Source organism: Dermacentor albipictus, chromosome 8 (assembly GCF_038994185.2).
Source record: "Dermacentor albipictus isolate Rhodes 1998 colony chromosome 8, USDA_Dalb.pri_finalv2, whole genome shotgun sequence".
NCBI classification, from domain to species: domain Eukaryota; kingdom Metazoa; phylum Arthropoda; class Arachnida; order Ixodida; family Ixodidae; genus Dermacentor; species Dermacentor albipictus.
Genome location: NC_091828.1, coordinates 28,114,385 through 28,129,327, shown reverse-complemented (window position 1 = coordinate 28,129,327; position 14,943 = coordinate 28,114,385). Strand labels below are relative to the sequence as shown.

The following is a 14,943-nucleotide window of genomic DNA, read 5'->3' as shown; positions in this document are numbered from 1 at the left end:
CATCCTCTTTTTTCTCTCTCTTTGGCGGCTCCAAGCACGTGCCTTCTAATGGCGCTGTGGTAGGCAGTGACACCTTATATAACATATCCCCTCTTGAAAAAAAATGGTTGTCCATTACTTCTGGATGTAGTCCTGCAGCTTCTTTGGTGTCTTCTTGTTGCGGGCGCTTCGCATCTTGGCAAATTAAATGAAGCTTGTTGCATGTGCCCTGCAGCAGGTGGTTCAGGGTTCAGGGGTGCATTATCTGCACTTGATGTGTCAGGTTGTGACGGATGGCTTACAGCCACACTAGTTGACCGGATGCCGGTGACCAGTTCATGACAGCAGTGGTACCTAATTGCATTCTGCTGATAGCTTCACAGTGAACGACTGCTAATTTGGAAGCATTACACACCCGCCTATGTTCGGAGAGGTAAGAGGCAGGTCTGCGCTTTCCAATAATTTTCTTGGGCACCAAAAACTGTGAAGATAGCTTCCCATGAACTGCAGGTAATTTAACCCGCACATAGTCACCAACAACGAAGTTGGGTTCTTTGGCATCGCATTTTTCATCAGTGTAGCGCTTCGACCTCATTTGCTTGATCTTGATGCGCTCTCTCAACTGCAGTAGGGCCTTTGAAAGGTCCGTGCTGAAACATTTGCCTGGCAATCCGACAATGTCAATTCTGGTTCGAAGTTGGCGACCATGAAGAAGAACAGCGGGTGCAGCACCAGTAGTCGCATGAGGCGTACCGTGATATGTTTGCAGGTAATCAAACATCACTGTTCTTAGATCACGACTTTCTAACAGGACTAATTGAATATAGGACTTTATTACCCTGTTAAATCTTTCCACCAAACCATTAGCTTGCAGGTAATACACAGACGAGTTCTAATGTGTGATTCTGCGCTCTGTGAGAAAATCTTCAAAATTCGCTGAAGAAAATTGTTGTCCATGATCGGATACGATACCACGTGGATATTCTTCTCTGGCGAAAAGTTCAAGTAGGAATTTCCTCACTGTAGACGTGGTCGCATCAGGCACGAAAGTCACCTCTGGCCACTTGCTGTAATTATCAGTAAGTGTAATGGCAAATCGGCAGTCAGCTGAAGCTTGATTGAAAGGTTCCACAATGTCGACAGCAACTTTTTCCCAGGCTTCTCGGGAAGAGTGACGGGTTGCATTGGAGCTGCAGATGTACGTGCTGATTTGTCACATGACTGGCAGGCTACAAATGTGCGTACAAGTTCTTCAATGTGATTATCCATGCACGGCCACCAATATGACTCCCTAAAACGAGCTTTGGTATGACTAATTCCTGGGTGTGACTCATGAGCCAGATCCATAAGACGGAGGGTCAAAGTTGAAGGCACGACAATCCTGTCACCCCGGCAAAGATTGTCACCAACAACAGAGTTCAGATCGCACGTGAAAGTAAGGTAGCAGCTCTTTTGACAAGGATTTCCTGTCAGGCCAAGAAGTAGTGTTAAACTGCTTAACTTGAGAGATGGCCTGATCGGCAGCACTTGCTTCTTGAAGCTCTTGCATGGTAACTACTGGGGACAAGAGACATATAAATTCTTCTTCGGGTGCATCACAGATGAAACTCTGTACGGGCAGCCAGGAGAGTGTGTCAGCCACGACGTTTCAGCTACCCTTCCTGTATTCCATGATGTAAACGTAGCACAGCAACTGTGATGACCAGCGCGCAATCCTTAATGGATGGTGACCTGTGTCTTTCGTTGAGAGGAGTGTAACCAAAGCAGCGTGGTTTGTCTGCAAGATGAAAGGTCAGCCTCACAGGTAAGCGTGCCAGTGCTCGCAAGCGCAGACGCAGGCAAGGGCTTCACATTCACCGTCGGAGTACTTCCGTTCATGCCGTTGAAGAGTGTGTGAGGCGAACGTGAGTTTGCAGTGATGTTCTGTTATCCTGCTGCAGTACAGCACCTAATCCATTTCCCAAGGCATCAGTTGTAACGTACACAGGTAAATGAGGATTGAAAAGGTGATGAACTTCGCAAGATGTTATCAACATTTTCAGCTGCTCCAAGCCAGTTTGGGCTGCCGCAGTCCAAGCGAAAGGCACGTTTCCTCGAAGCAAAACACGCATTGGCTCCACAACATCAGAAAAATGCGGGATGAACTTGGAGTAGAAGCCTGCGAGTCCCAGCAGCGAGCGAAGCTCATTGATATTTGTAGGTGACGGTGCCTTGGTTATCGCCTCGATAAATGACATCAGTGGGAATAACCCTTTGGCGCTGACAACATGGCCTAGGAAAGTCAACTCTGCGACGTCAAAAACACATTTATAGTTGAGCCTGAGGCCAGCGTCAGAGAGCCGTTTTAAAACAGTGTGCAAATTGAACAAGTGATCCTCTCTGGAGCGTCCATACACAATTATGTTGTCAATGTAAAACAATACGCATTTGCATCCTTGGAGGATCATATGCATCATCTTCTGAAACGCTGACAGTGCCGATGCTAGTCCAAAGCCAACCCCCTTAAAGCGAAATAGTCCGTCGTGAGTTATAAACGTCGTAAGATCATGACTCTCCGGACTTAGTGGTAACTGATGGTATGGAGAAGCTAAATCTGGCTTGGAGAATTGCTGTGCACCAGCCAAGCTGTTCAAAGGTTCCTCAGTTTGTGGCAGGGGAAACTGTCCACTACTATAGCTTTGTTTGGCTCTCATAGGTCTACGCACATGCGAATCGAGCCACTGTTTTTTCTGGCTACTACAATTGCTGAGACCCACTCTGAAGAATCGACATGCTCAATGATGTCCCGAGCTTCTAATTTTTGTACTTCTGCCGAGAGTTGCTAACGAATGACGCGTGGTAGTCGTCTCACTTTGCTGGCCACTGGTTGAACAGATACGCGAACTCTGACCGTGTGAATGAAACCTTTGACAGTTCCTAGCTGCCTTTCAAACAAGTGTTCGAACTTAGAACATAATTCAGGAGGAAGCACAAGAGTTTCTTGCGTCATTATCAGACACCTGAGAGGTGACCCTAGAATCTTCATATCCAGAGCCGCGATACTATCTAAACCAAGAATGGTTGTTCCTCCCGACAACATACAGAAATGCATCGGCCATGAGATGAAACAGGAGCAATGAAACATCCTTTTAAAGGAATTGCTGACTTAGAATAATCGAGGAGCTGGACGGATGTTGATGTCAGAGGAAATACAGCATCGAAATGGCGTCGGTAAAGTTCTTCGGCTAGGATTGAAACCGATGATCCAGTGTCAATCAGGAATGACACGGAAATTCCTTCAATTTCCAACACTGCATAAATTCCCTTCTTACGGCTCCAGATGTGACAAACACTTATGTGACCGTCCGTGTCAGCTGTATCTGCGTCGTCTTCCGTGACATGCAGATTTTTTTTTTTTCAGACTTTCGGGTAGACTTGCACACCTTTTCCACATGGCCAGTCTTTCCACATCTGCGACACTGATGTGTCTTAGCTTTGCAGTGAGGGCTATTCTCCAGATGGTCTAAAGAGCCACAATGATAACATTCTTGCTCTTTCAGAGCTCGACGACTTTCAGTTGGCGTCTTATAGCATGTGCACGTGCCACAGTGCTTTTCTCTCATATTTGAGGTGTTTGTGTTTTTAACGTGATGCACTTGTGCTTCCTGTTGTGCAAGTTCTCTCACTTCTCTAGTCGCCTGATCATGCTGTCTCGCAATGGTAAGGGCCCGAGAAAGCGTAAGAGACTCTTCCAGTAAAAGACGTTCACGCAAGTATTCGCTAGTAGTTTTTTCTGTGAGCCGGTCGTGCATAATGTCGTCCGCCAAGTCACCGAAGTTGCGCCCTCCTACAAGACCTCGTAGCGAGGTGACGTAATTGACTGCAGTCTCACCTGGGGCTTGTGCACGTCAACGGAAACGGTGACACGCTGCGGTGACATTGACAGAGCTCTTGTAGTGCCTTTCAAGTGTCGCAACAGCGCAGTCGAACTCATCTGGGGCAGGAGTCATCAACGTCCCTCTGGTGACCCTTGATGCCAAAAAGAGCGGGTTGTTCTTCGATGTGAGTCGGGAAGATACATTGTCCTTCCGAGCACAAGCAGTTGAGTAGAATCGCCTTCCGACGCATGGCAGGTAGGTCGGAGGCACCCGACACCACCATGTAGTTCTTGAACGCTTGAATCCATTGCTCCCATGGGATGACTGGGTCTCCAGGTGACGACAGGTACGGCAGTGGCGGTTGTAGCCCCGAAATACTCATCGTAGAGGGTGATATGCAGCAATCGACGGCACAGATGAAGGGCAAACCGGTAGCACATGGGTTGTTAAATCCTCGTCGCCAATTATGTTATATTGTGCATATTACTCAGTACGACAGCAATGGAGACATTACTCATTCTCTCCATTTATTCCATCCTCTTTTTCCTCCCTCTTCGGCGGCTCCAAGCACGCGCCTTCTAATGGTGCTGCGGTAGGCAGCGACGCCTTATATAACAAACATGACCACAAACGAATTCTCCACACTACACATTTATCAACACGTGAAGCAACATACAATTCGTCTTCAAAAGCGCACCTAGGCACGGTCAGTTGCGCCAACGAACACACACACACACACGAACTAAAAGTAACAATTATTTGTGAGCGCCTCAGGCCCGAACGCACAGGAGCAGAGCTAAGAACACGTCACAAACAAAAATGACCACGTCGCTCATCGCTAGTGAAGAAATTTAGAATTTGCGCGCCTTCCGTCGAAACCTCTGCGGTCAGCGCTGACGTCACAATCAGTGGTGTCACAAAAAGCAAGAAGAAACTGCATTGTCCGGTTTGCTTGCAGACGAGGCTATTACTAGGCCGTTCGCGACAGGTTGCGTCAAAGACGGATGACCAGCGACTGCTTTCCGGGGGTTCGTCACAATTACAAGCGAGCCACAGGACGCGAAGGCAATAGTCAACTGCCCGAATGGCGACGGTTGGACTGAGGGAAGTCCGCGTGTTCTGTTGTCATTTCACGCTGCAGTAAGTTTCGAGAGCTCTGCGCGTTGGCACCCAAGCGAAATCGCAAGTGATCGTCGATTGCGAGCCACGTGTATAAACTTGCGCATTCTCTGTCACTTCACGTAATAGGTGACAGGGCCTACGCACACATTGTAGTACGCGTGACACACCGTTCGTTGCTTTTACGGTTCACTGCAAATGCCGAGCGAATGCACTCACCCGATGCGACGACGGCGGCAGTGAACGGCTTCGAGTCCCAGCGGCCTCGCACTTCACCAGGCCATTGTAATCGGGTAGCCGGCGGGCGACGCAGACATTCAAAGCGACAGCAGGCGCTGCCGCGTGTCGACCACGTAGCATTTCATCGTGTACACAGATGAGCACCTCAGCAATGACGTTTATGACGAGTAGCGCAGATGACGTTCAGAGCACAGCGCAACAGGGGCAAGCTCAGCCCATCTCAGCCGTTCGGCTCGCGGCAAGCTGTTTATGCGCGTAGTACGTGACAGCGCCGATGCGAGGCAGTAATAGCGGTAGCGGTAGTCTCAAATTTCATCATCATCGTTCATTCATTCTTCTTTAAATTATGAAAGCTCTTTTAGAGTGTCAACACCCGTAGTTTCTTCCGAGCAAAACCTGAGTTTGCCTATCCTTCTATTCTAGAAGAGAGCCGCAACAGCTGAAGCTTCACCCAGTTCACGTCAGCATTAATCCTAGCATTAATCGGCTCAATCAGGCTTCACCAACTTAAACTGAAGCAAGAGCAGTTATTGTAAATGCTAGGGGTTTAGGGTACTTGAAAACGAAAGCCCGAAGTTATTGCTTGAAATGTTACCTTTCTCTGCGTACTGATATCACAATGCGCCATAAAATTTAAAAAGAAACGTTTAGGCTTCCTTCTGATGCCAATGACAGAAGGAAAGACACCCAACGGTATCCGCAGGGCTAAACTTAACTGAAACAATTTTGACGCTCTGTACAAACGTACTGAGTCGTTAGAGTAGGTCCTTCTGATCATTGATTGCATGGACGCTTGCAGTGTCTTGAACGCGTTGGTCTTATAGTCGAGCCCAAAGATATATATAGATCGAGCGCATCGACTAGGGTGTTACACCACTAACCGCAAACAGCCCATCATAGTGAAGCTTTCATCCTTCGAAACTAAAGAATCTATCCTCTCGAACGGTCCAAAACTAAAAGGCGCAAACTTCAGCATTGGCGAAGATTTCACGCGTCCAGTTCGAACTGCCCGAAAACAGCTCGATCATTACCTTTGCTAGGAGCGAATCCGTACCATTTTCATTACGTTTCAAAACATTGCATATTGGAGTCCAGCGATATATCTTTATAATTGACACTACAGCCGGAATGGTCAGAGCCGTATCGTAGGGATCATGTCGCCGTCAGCAACCACGCCATCAGCACCGTAAATGCGCAAGAGCGAATCTTTCATTTTCTGTACTTTAAATATACTAACATACGTAGTTTTCTTCCCAAACGCGTGCCCCCGAACTTACAGCTTACTAAAAAACACCCCAATGCATATATCCTCCTTTATGGAGACTTCAACTTCCCTAGCATTAATTGGCTCGATCAGGCGTCACCAACTTCAAGTAATACTGAAGCAAGAGCCATTTATCAATGTTTGTCTCAACTTTGACCTATCCAACAAGTAACAGAACCGACGCGCGTCACTTGTAAATCCTCAAACATTCTATACATTGTACTAATGAATATCACCGAAAGCTTAAAATCTATCGTATATGGGAAATCAGCGATCACAAAGTCACTCATACCACATTTAACTTCGTCCCCAAAACACGCCCCGTCTTCCGCAAAACAATTCACTTGTACGATAAGGCTAACTATGAAGCAATTAATGAATTACGAGGTTTTCCGTCTGTTTTCGAATGCAATCTCGGTTCCCATTCTCTCAATGGCGACTGGCTATAGTGCTTAAGGATCCCCATGGTGAGAATTCTTGCCAATAAAAATAAACCATGGTGCGGTAAAAACACTCGAAAATAAGAAAAAGTGCCCTTTTCGTACTGCGAAATGTGATGGAAGTCCGAGCGCATGGGACAGGTACTATTCTGCGGAAGACGCTTATTATACTGCAATTCGGGAAGCGAAAGAGACATTCTATCATATTGACTTATCTAAAATTCTAAAAATTAACCCTAGAAAGTTTTGGGAAGTCATAAACCCGCGACTAACACATGACGTCACACTTACAAACGATAAAGATGAAATTATAAGTGACGCTGTTTGTGCTGATACCTTTAAAATCGCGTTTTCATCCGTGTTCACTGAAGAAGCCGACTTGCCTCTTCCTACGCCACCTACTACGACACTACCTAGTGATGGCCCCTGTTGAAACTTTTGTCGCTGGCATTTCATCACTCATTGACAAATTAAAAATTTCACCATCGGCTGGTGTCGACGATATTAACTCCAAACTGTTAAAAAATACTAAATAAATTATTGCAGTGTATTTTTCGATGCTCTTCTCACTTTCACTCGAAACAGGAATTCTACCAGACGACTGGAAGGAGGGAAAGGTCATTCAAGTCCACAAGTCAGGTAACAAACAATCCCCCTTAAATTACCGCCCCGTTTCTCTAACAAGCGTCCCATGCAAAATCATGGAACACATCATTTACTCTCTCATTATGCACTTCCTTGACACTAACAATTTTTCATCCTTCCCAGAACAGATTTCGTAAATCTTTAACTTGTGAAACCCAATTTGCTATATTTCTTCATGATCTACATTCTAATCTCGACCACAACCTTCAGACCAATGCAATTTTTCTCGACTTCGCAAAAGCATTCGATACAGTACCACATAAACGCCTTTACTGAAACTCTCCCAGCTGAATTTGCATCCTAACCTTCTCGCACGGATCACGGCATTTCTATATATGAGAGAATCAGAGGAAGGAGCTCTGAAACGGACCTACGGCCCTCCGCAATCCAAACTAAATAGAAGACAAGCCCAAGACTGGCGTCGCATGCAAACCATATACCCACACCTGAACCTCTTACACAAGAACCACCCGACATATTACACCGATAGCTGCCCGTGGTGCGGCGCAAAACCCACGCTGGCCCACATAACGTGGGAATGTACGGCTCGGCCAAGCAACGTCAATTCACCTTTTCTAATCGTCACGGACTTCGTACGGCAGTGGGAGGCACTATTCGCAAGCGAGGATCAGGGGAGCCAATTAGCACTCCTGGACCAAGCTCAGCGAGCCGCAAGAGCTAGTGAAGCCCTGGACTGAGGGCCCTACCCAGACCTGTCATAGCTCCGATTAACTGAGCAATAAAGTTTTCTTTTTCTCTCTCTCTCTCTCTCAACAAACGCTCCCAGTTTGTTTCAATTAAAAATAGACGTTCCAGCTCTCTCCCAGATACATATCCGGCGTCCCCCAAGGACCTGTACTCGCACCCTTCTTATTCCTCATATATACTAACGACCTGCCCGTACATGTATCCTCCCATACCCGTTTATTTGCCGACGACTGTCGGCAAATAACTGTCATCTAAAACCCCTTAATCTCCCAAAGTAGCGCCATTCACTTCCCTCCTCCTCCGCTCGGCGCGGCCTCGACGGTGGCGTCGCCGGTGGTGGGCCTGCCGTAGCAGACGACGGCTAACACGCTACGGGAGGAAATCCGCAGAGAAGTTCGTTCGAGCCCTGCCGAGCAGTTTTTTCAATCGAGATCTTTCTTCGTCAGTCGGTAACTGGCCTTTAGAATTTCGTGTTGGAATTGCGGAAGAAATAGAGAAAAGGACCATTATTCAAGGCGTATTTAAAGCGTAAAGCGCGCGACGTTGAGAGTTCATGTTGCTGAAACATGACGCATGCACGCGGTGTACTCAAACACGCGCGTAATTGCCAAAGTTTCAGGTGTTGACAGCGTGAAAATATGTGTACGTGGTTTCGTAGGTTCATTTACGTACCTGCAGGATACTTTTGTTCGGCCGGCTCGTGAGAGATTGCTGACCGCACACAGGCGGAATGGCTGTGTGCGGTCAGCAACGCTTGGCAACAGGGCCGCTTTTTCCATTGCGGGGTGCTTTGGTAATCGTGACGATATATTGTTTTTTTTTTTTACAAGTACTGGTCCAGGAGGGCACATGTAATGGCTAACGGAGGCCTCTGAAGAGCACGCGACATAACAATAATGCAGGCGTCGCAGGGAGTGTTCGCATACAAAATTGACTGTCCGCAATCTTATACCCCCTTGGCATGCACAGGCTTCGGCGGGCCTCATCCAGCCCTGGTTCTGGCTTTGGTGTTCCCGTTGCCGCTTTGGTGCACTGGAGGTGCCGTCAATAATACGAAATAATGACAAGGTGTTACAACTAGTAAATAAAATTTATTGAAGAAATACAATCGCGCCGAGGCGCCAACTTCTAAAGCAGCGCTAGCGCGCCCGCGCGAGTATTATGAAACGCCAACAAGGAATTTACCGGCCCACGTACGACTCTACGATCAAACTACACGTTAAACATCCCCAGGCGAGCTACATAAAGTTATCCGGAGCCATCCACTACGACCTGCATCCTAGCTTTAGTCGCTTCGGAACGTTAAAAACGTTAATCACCACAAACCAAAAGAATACATGCGGGCGTACATTCGAAGCTAAAAGACTCCATCGTAAGTCATATTGAGCCTGGCAAAAGCATCGAGAATGTGTTAACTTCTGGTGGAGCTCAAAACAAACCCTGAATAAAGTCGCTTTTATGTCACAGGCCAGCTGCAGATGCGTGCATTTCACCGCAAGACGAAACTACATGAAACAAAGAGAGCACATTCGAAAAGAAAAGTCAAACAACGCGCTTAAATCCACGCAGAGCATGAGCACACACTTTTCGAAGCGTAAGGCGTGAACTAGGCTCGAAATAAGAGGTTGTGAGTAGCCGTGCGTTGTTTGCCACTTCCTCGAAGTCAGCCCACCCGATCCTGCGAATCCACACTTCTTTTTGCGTTGTGCCCGCCGGATGGCAAAGCAAAAGGCTTTTTGCCCTCGCTGTGTCTGTTGCGGCAACCGAAGGCGCAGCAGCTTGGCATCGCAATTAAGTTCTCGGCCCTACACATTCTATTACGCTAACGCACTCCATCAGTCCGCCTGCCGTACTTTCGTCGCGCAGGCCCAACAATGTAGGTCGGCGCGCGCTGGAAAGAAACAAATGTACAAAAGCGCGGCGCCTGCTCCGCGCTGGAAAGAAAAAAATATAGAAAGGCGCGGCGCCTGCTTCCACGTGACACAGATTGGCCAATGGGGGAGCGGAGGAGGCTGGGGCGACAGGAGGCGTGGAGGAGGACGCGCCAGGGTGAGCGGGGTGTCGGAAAGATCTAAGAATGGCGCTAATTTTGAAAATTGAGGGGTTTTTCTGTCATCTCTCATCGACTGCCATCTATCGCACAATTAGAAAGATTTCTGATCAAACTGCACTCCAACATGACCTTAACCTTGTACAACAGTGGTGCGATCTTTGGTTAATGAAGCTTAATCCCACTAAATGCAAGCTCGTTTCCTTTCAACGCAAGCTGAATCCCTTATCATTCTCATACCTAATCGCTCACTCCACTGTCGAACAAGTTCAATCATACAAATACTTAGGCGTCACCTTATCCTCTGACCTTTCATGGAACGCACACAACAGCAATATCATATCATCCGCGAACAGATCCCTCGTTTTTTTAAAGCGGCATTTGCGTCACGCACCATCAGGCATAAAACTTCTCGCGTACAAATCACTCATCAGATCGAAACTGGAATATACAGCGCTCATCTGGAGCCCGCACCAGGTATACTCAAGAAACAAACTAGAATCTGTACAAAATCGTGCCACTAGGTTCATCCATTCTTCATATTCATACGACATAAGCAAATCATCCCTAAAACTGATCTTGTTAATCTTTCTGTGCGTCGCCGCACCGACATTCTTTGTTTGTTTCAGAAATTATTTCACAGTTCCCTCAATCAAGCACCGTATATCATCCCACCGGCGCGCATATCACCCCGTACATCCCATCCTTACTCAATCGCACGCGCATGTGCTCGCAGCACTACTTTTGCGGCCTCATTTTTTTCTTCGCACAGCAGTGGACTGGAATGGCCTTCCCCGTGACATTGCAGCCATCACGGGTTCATCAACTTTTGCGGGCAACTTAACTGCATTTGTTCGTCATGACGATCACTCTCTGTAACCTTTATTTGTAAGCCCACCCCATATGTAATACCCCCAAACCGGGGTCTTTAAAGGGACACTAAAGCGAAAAATGATTTCTTCTGCATCAGTAAATTACCGTTCTACAACACCAAAAACACCACTCTTATCAGGATAAGACGTTTGGTGAGCCAGAAAAAGCGCAAGAACGAAATATAGGTGGCGACGCCTACTTGAGTTCCCGCACCTGGGGGCTGTGGCGTCTTGGATTTTAATGGCATCTTCTAGGGCCTAAGTATATATAGTGGTACAGATTGACTACGTTGTGTTGTAAAGGAACCAAATATTAAACATGGCAAGTCGCAGGAACCTTTATTCAGCCAATGCGGCCCAAATGCGAAAACATGCTTTGGAATCCCTGACGTCACGCTGACGTACTGGCGCTGGGGTTTCGGCGCGAAATTCAAATACTGATACTTGAACCTTCATTTTCTCATGTAATAATCAAACTACTTTTTTGAAATGACTGCCTGCAGGGTTCTCAAACAATGCTTCATTAGTCTAAACTGATTTATTGTTTCGCTTTAGTGTCCCTTTAAGAAGGTAATCCGCTCCTGACAGTGGAGTTGGATGGATGGATGGAAGGTAGGAGCATCCCCTTTGAAACGGGGTGATGGCAGTTGCCACCATGCTCAGCTTTTTTTGCCTTTTATTTTTATTTACCTGTGCTGTGTGTTATTAAAATTCTAGATTTTCTTTAAATACGTCTTCCTACCCTTTTAACCTTATGTCACCTCTCTGCTTTTGAGCCACCAATCCTCCAATCGCCTTTTGCTAATTTCCACCACATATTTATTTACATGACTATTATTATCTCTGAACCCTAGGGCCTCAGGAAACGTGACTGTGGCCGCATCGACATCGGGATTGATACCGTCACATTTTAGTATGAGGTGTTCTATTGTTTCTACATATTTACCACACACAGTACATGTGTCTTCTTCTTCGTTATATTTCTTTTTATAGCTCCGCGTTCTAAGACATCCTGACCTAGCTTCAAAGAGAAGGGCACTGCCTTTTGAGTTATCATAAAACGCTTCCTTCCTGATCTGCTATTTCCAGTTTAGATATAGTTCAACACTATACTTCTTTTCCATTGAATTTGTCCAATTTTTACTTTCCGCGTTTTTAACCTGTCGTTTAATGCTCTGTCTTTCTTCATCCTCATGTGTGCATACTTGCTGTTAGCTTCCTAGTTCTTTTCCGCCATTGTGAGTCAACGCTCTTTCTGTATAGGTATTTAAATACCTTAGCTGCCCACCTGTTATCGTCCAATTTCCTCAGGCGTTTTTCGTATAGGATTTTACTCTGAGCTTCCCGTGCTTCGAACGATGCCCAGCCCATATCCCCCTGTACTGCTTCGTTTGTGGTTTTCCCGTGGGCATCTAGTGCTAATCTTCCCACAGCTCTCTGATTTAGTTCTAGTCTCGACTGAATCTCTCCTTAAACACAGGACCGCCTTCTTGAAAGTAAGCCCCGGCACCTTTACTCCCTTCCAAATACCTCTCAGTACCTCATACCTGTTGTACCCCTACAATGCCCTATGCTTCATTATCCCGGCACCTCTTCGCCCTTTTGCTATGAGAGACTGTTCGTGCTTTTCCGTGTACATCTGCCCTTTGTTTATCCATACCTCGAGATATTTGTATTCGGCCACTCGGGGTATTTCGTGGCCTTGTATTGTAAGCTCCTGATCAGTTGTATCGTTGAAAAACATTCCACCGTACTTAGCTGCACTAAAACTGAAACCTAAACTGTGTCCTTCGTCTCCACAGTAATTACCCAGAGTTTGCAAATCTTCCTGGCTCTCTGCTAACAGTACAATATCGTCCGCGTACATTAAACCCGGTAGTCGTTGCTCAACAACCTTTCCGCCTAGTCTGTACGACAGGTTATACCCTAGATTGCTTCGTTGTAACCTTCTTTCCATACTGGTCATATAAAGCATGAACAGCAGCGGTGATAGAGGACAACCTTGCCTTAATCCTTTGTGTACCTCGACAGTTATCGTACTCTTAATTCCTTCCCATGTTATTTCAACATTATTTTCTCGATATATTTCCTGTAGAAAATCAATTACCTCATGACCGATACCTTTATCTTTTAATATGTTTCACAGGAGTTCCCTGTTCACGTTGTCGTATGCACCGCTTATGTCCAGGAAGGCTAAATACAGAGGTCTATTTTCCGCCTTAGCTATTTCTATGCACTGGGTAATCACGAACAGGCTATCATCCAAGCGCGTACCACTTCTGAACCCGTTTTGAAGTTCTCCGAGTATTCTGCTACTTTCTACCCATGACTGCATTTTTAATTTCACCGTCTGCATCGCCAGCCTATATATAACTGATGTTATCGTAATTGGTCGGAAGGATTTTATGTTCTTTTTATCACCTTTCCCTTTATAAATCAAATTCATTTTCCTCTGTTTCCAGCTGTGCGGAATTTGCTTATTTGTTATGACTGCCTCTGTTGCTTTTATCAGCGTTTCCTTGCTTCTTGGGCCTAGTTCAATGATTAACTTGATTGGAATTTCGTCTATCCCCGCGAACGTGCATTTTGGAATATTTGCTTCCGCCTTTTTCTAGTTAATATTGGTCAGTTCTAAGCTGTCTTCTATTATGCTATCCTGTGTTGCTCCCTCATTAGAGGCGATTACCCTATGGTCTTTCCTAAATGACTCTGCTATAACTGAACCGATGTAGTTCACAGCGTCATCTCCCTTTAAACAATTTCCTTCAGCATCGTGAATCTGTTCCTGCTTTCTGTGATTAGCTTCACCCAGCCAGCTTATATGGTTCCAGAATTTTCTTGACCTCCCTTTATTAGTTGCATCGCGAACTTCAGCCAGCCAGCGATCAGAGGACTGCTTTATTTTAGCCTGGACGAGCACCTGCACTCGTTGTTTCTTTTGTTTATAGGATTCCCATTTTTGGCCTATTTCCTCTTCAGATAAATGCGCCCTCTTTGTTTCTCTGTGTTCCCGAGATGCCAACCGTCGTTGTTCGATGGCCTCCCTAATTTCCTTATTCCACCAACTTCGTGGCTTCCTGTTTCGTCTCCAGCGGTTTACTCCTTTTACTTCTTTTATTTTTGTACTAATGAGTAGTTCTAACTGATTATATTCCCACCTTTCCATGGGATGTTTCTCTATTGCTTCCTCTATGCCGGCCGCTATTTGCGCTATTTGTTCGTCATTTAATTTTGCGTACTCTTTTTGACTTCCCTGAATTTCTCTTTTGAGCAGGGCTCCCAGCTGTAGACTAATACGCTTAGATCACTTCCAAGGCTGTACTTCCCCTCTTCGTCTATTTCCATTATTGGGAGCTTGCTATACAACGCCTGCGACATAAAGCAGTAATCAATGGTCGTTTGTCTGTTACGGGACTCCCACGTGATTTGTCCCTCACACTTAGTTTCTCTATTTACGATAACTACGTTGTGTCGCTCACAGAAGTCTAGCATAAACCTCCCATTACAATCTGTGTATCCATCCAGATCCTCGATGTGGCCATTCATGCCACCCAGCAGACAAATATCGGCACCTTCTCCAAACTGCTTTATATCGTCATCGAGACACTTCACTAGATCCTTGTTCTCTTGCCTGCATTTGGCCCCTGTCCATAAATAAACTACTCCTAGCCGGCGATTGTACCTGATGCCCAGACATGTTCTTTGCAAGTTAACTTTATTCTTTTCCAATTTGTTCCTTGATATATCAGTATACCTACTCCTCCTCCTT

The 14,943-nt window shown here is 46.1% G+C and overlaps 1 protein-coding gene across 4 annotated transcripts in view; it reads right to left on the bottom strand.

The window, feature by feature from the left end:
• The window catches only part of LOC135905247 (putative sodium-coupled neutral amino acid transporter 10), a 111,990-nt gene extending 106,546 nt beyond the window's left edge, over nt 1-5,444 (bottom strand). For 3 of the 4 annotated variants that reach the window (XM_065436255.1, XM_065436256.1, XM_065436257.1), the window contains exon 1: nt 5,175-5,444. The gene's annotated coding sequence lies outside the window, so the exon portion shown is untranslated. The remainder of the gene's footprint in view (nt 1-5,174) is intronic. The other variant, XM_065436258.1, reaches the window with a different exon arrangement.
• Nucleotides 5,445-14,943: the final 9,499 nt, after the last annotated feature.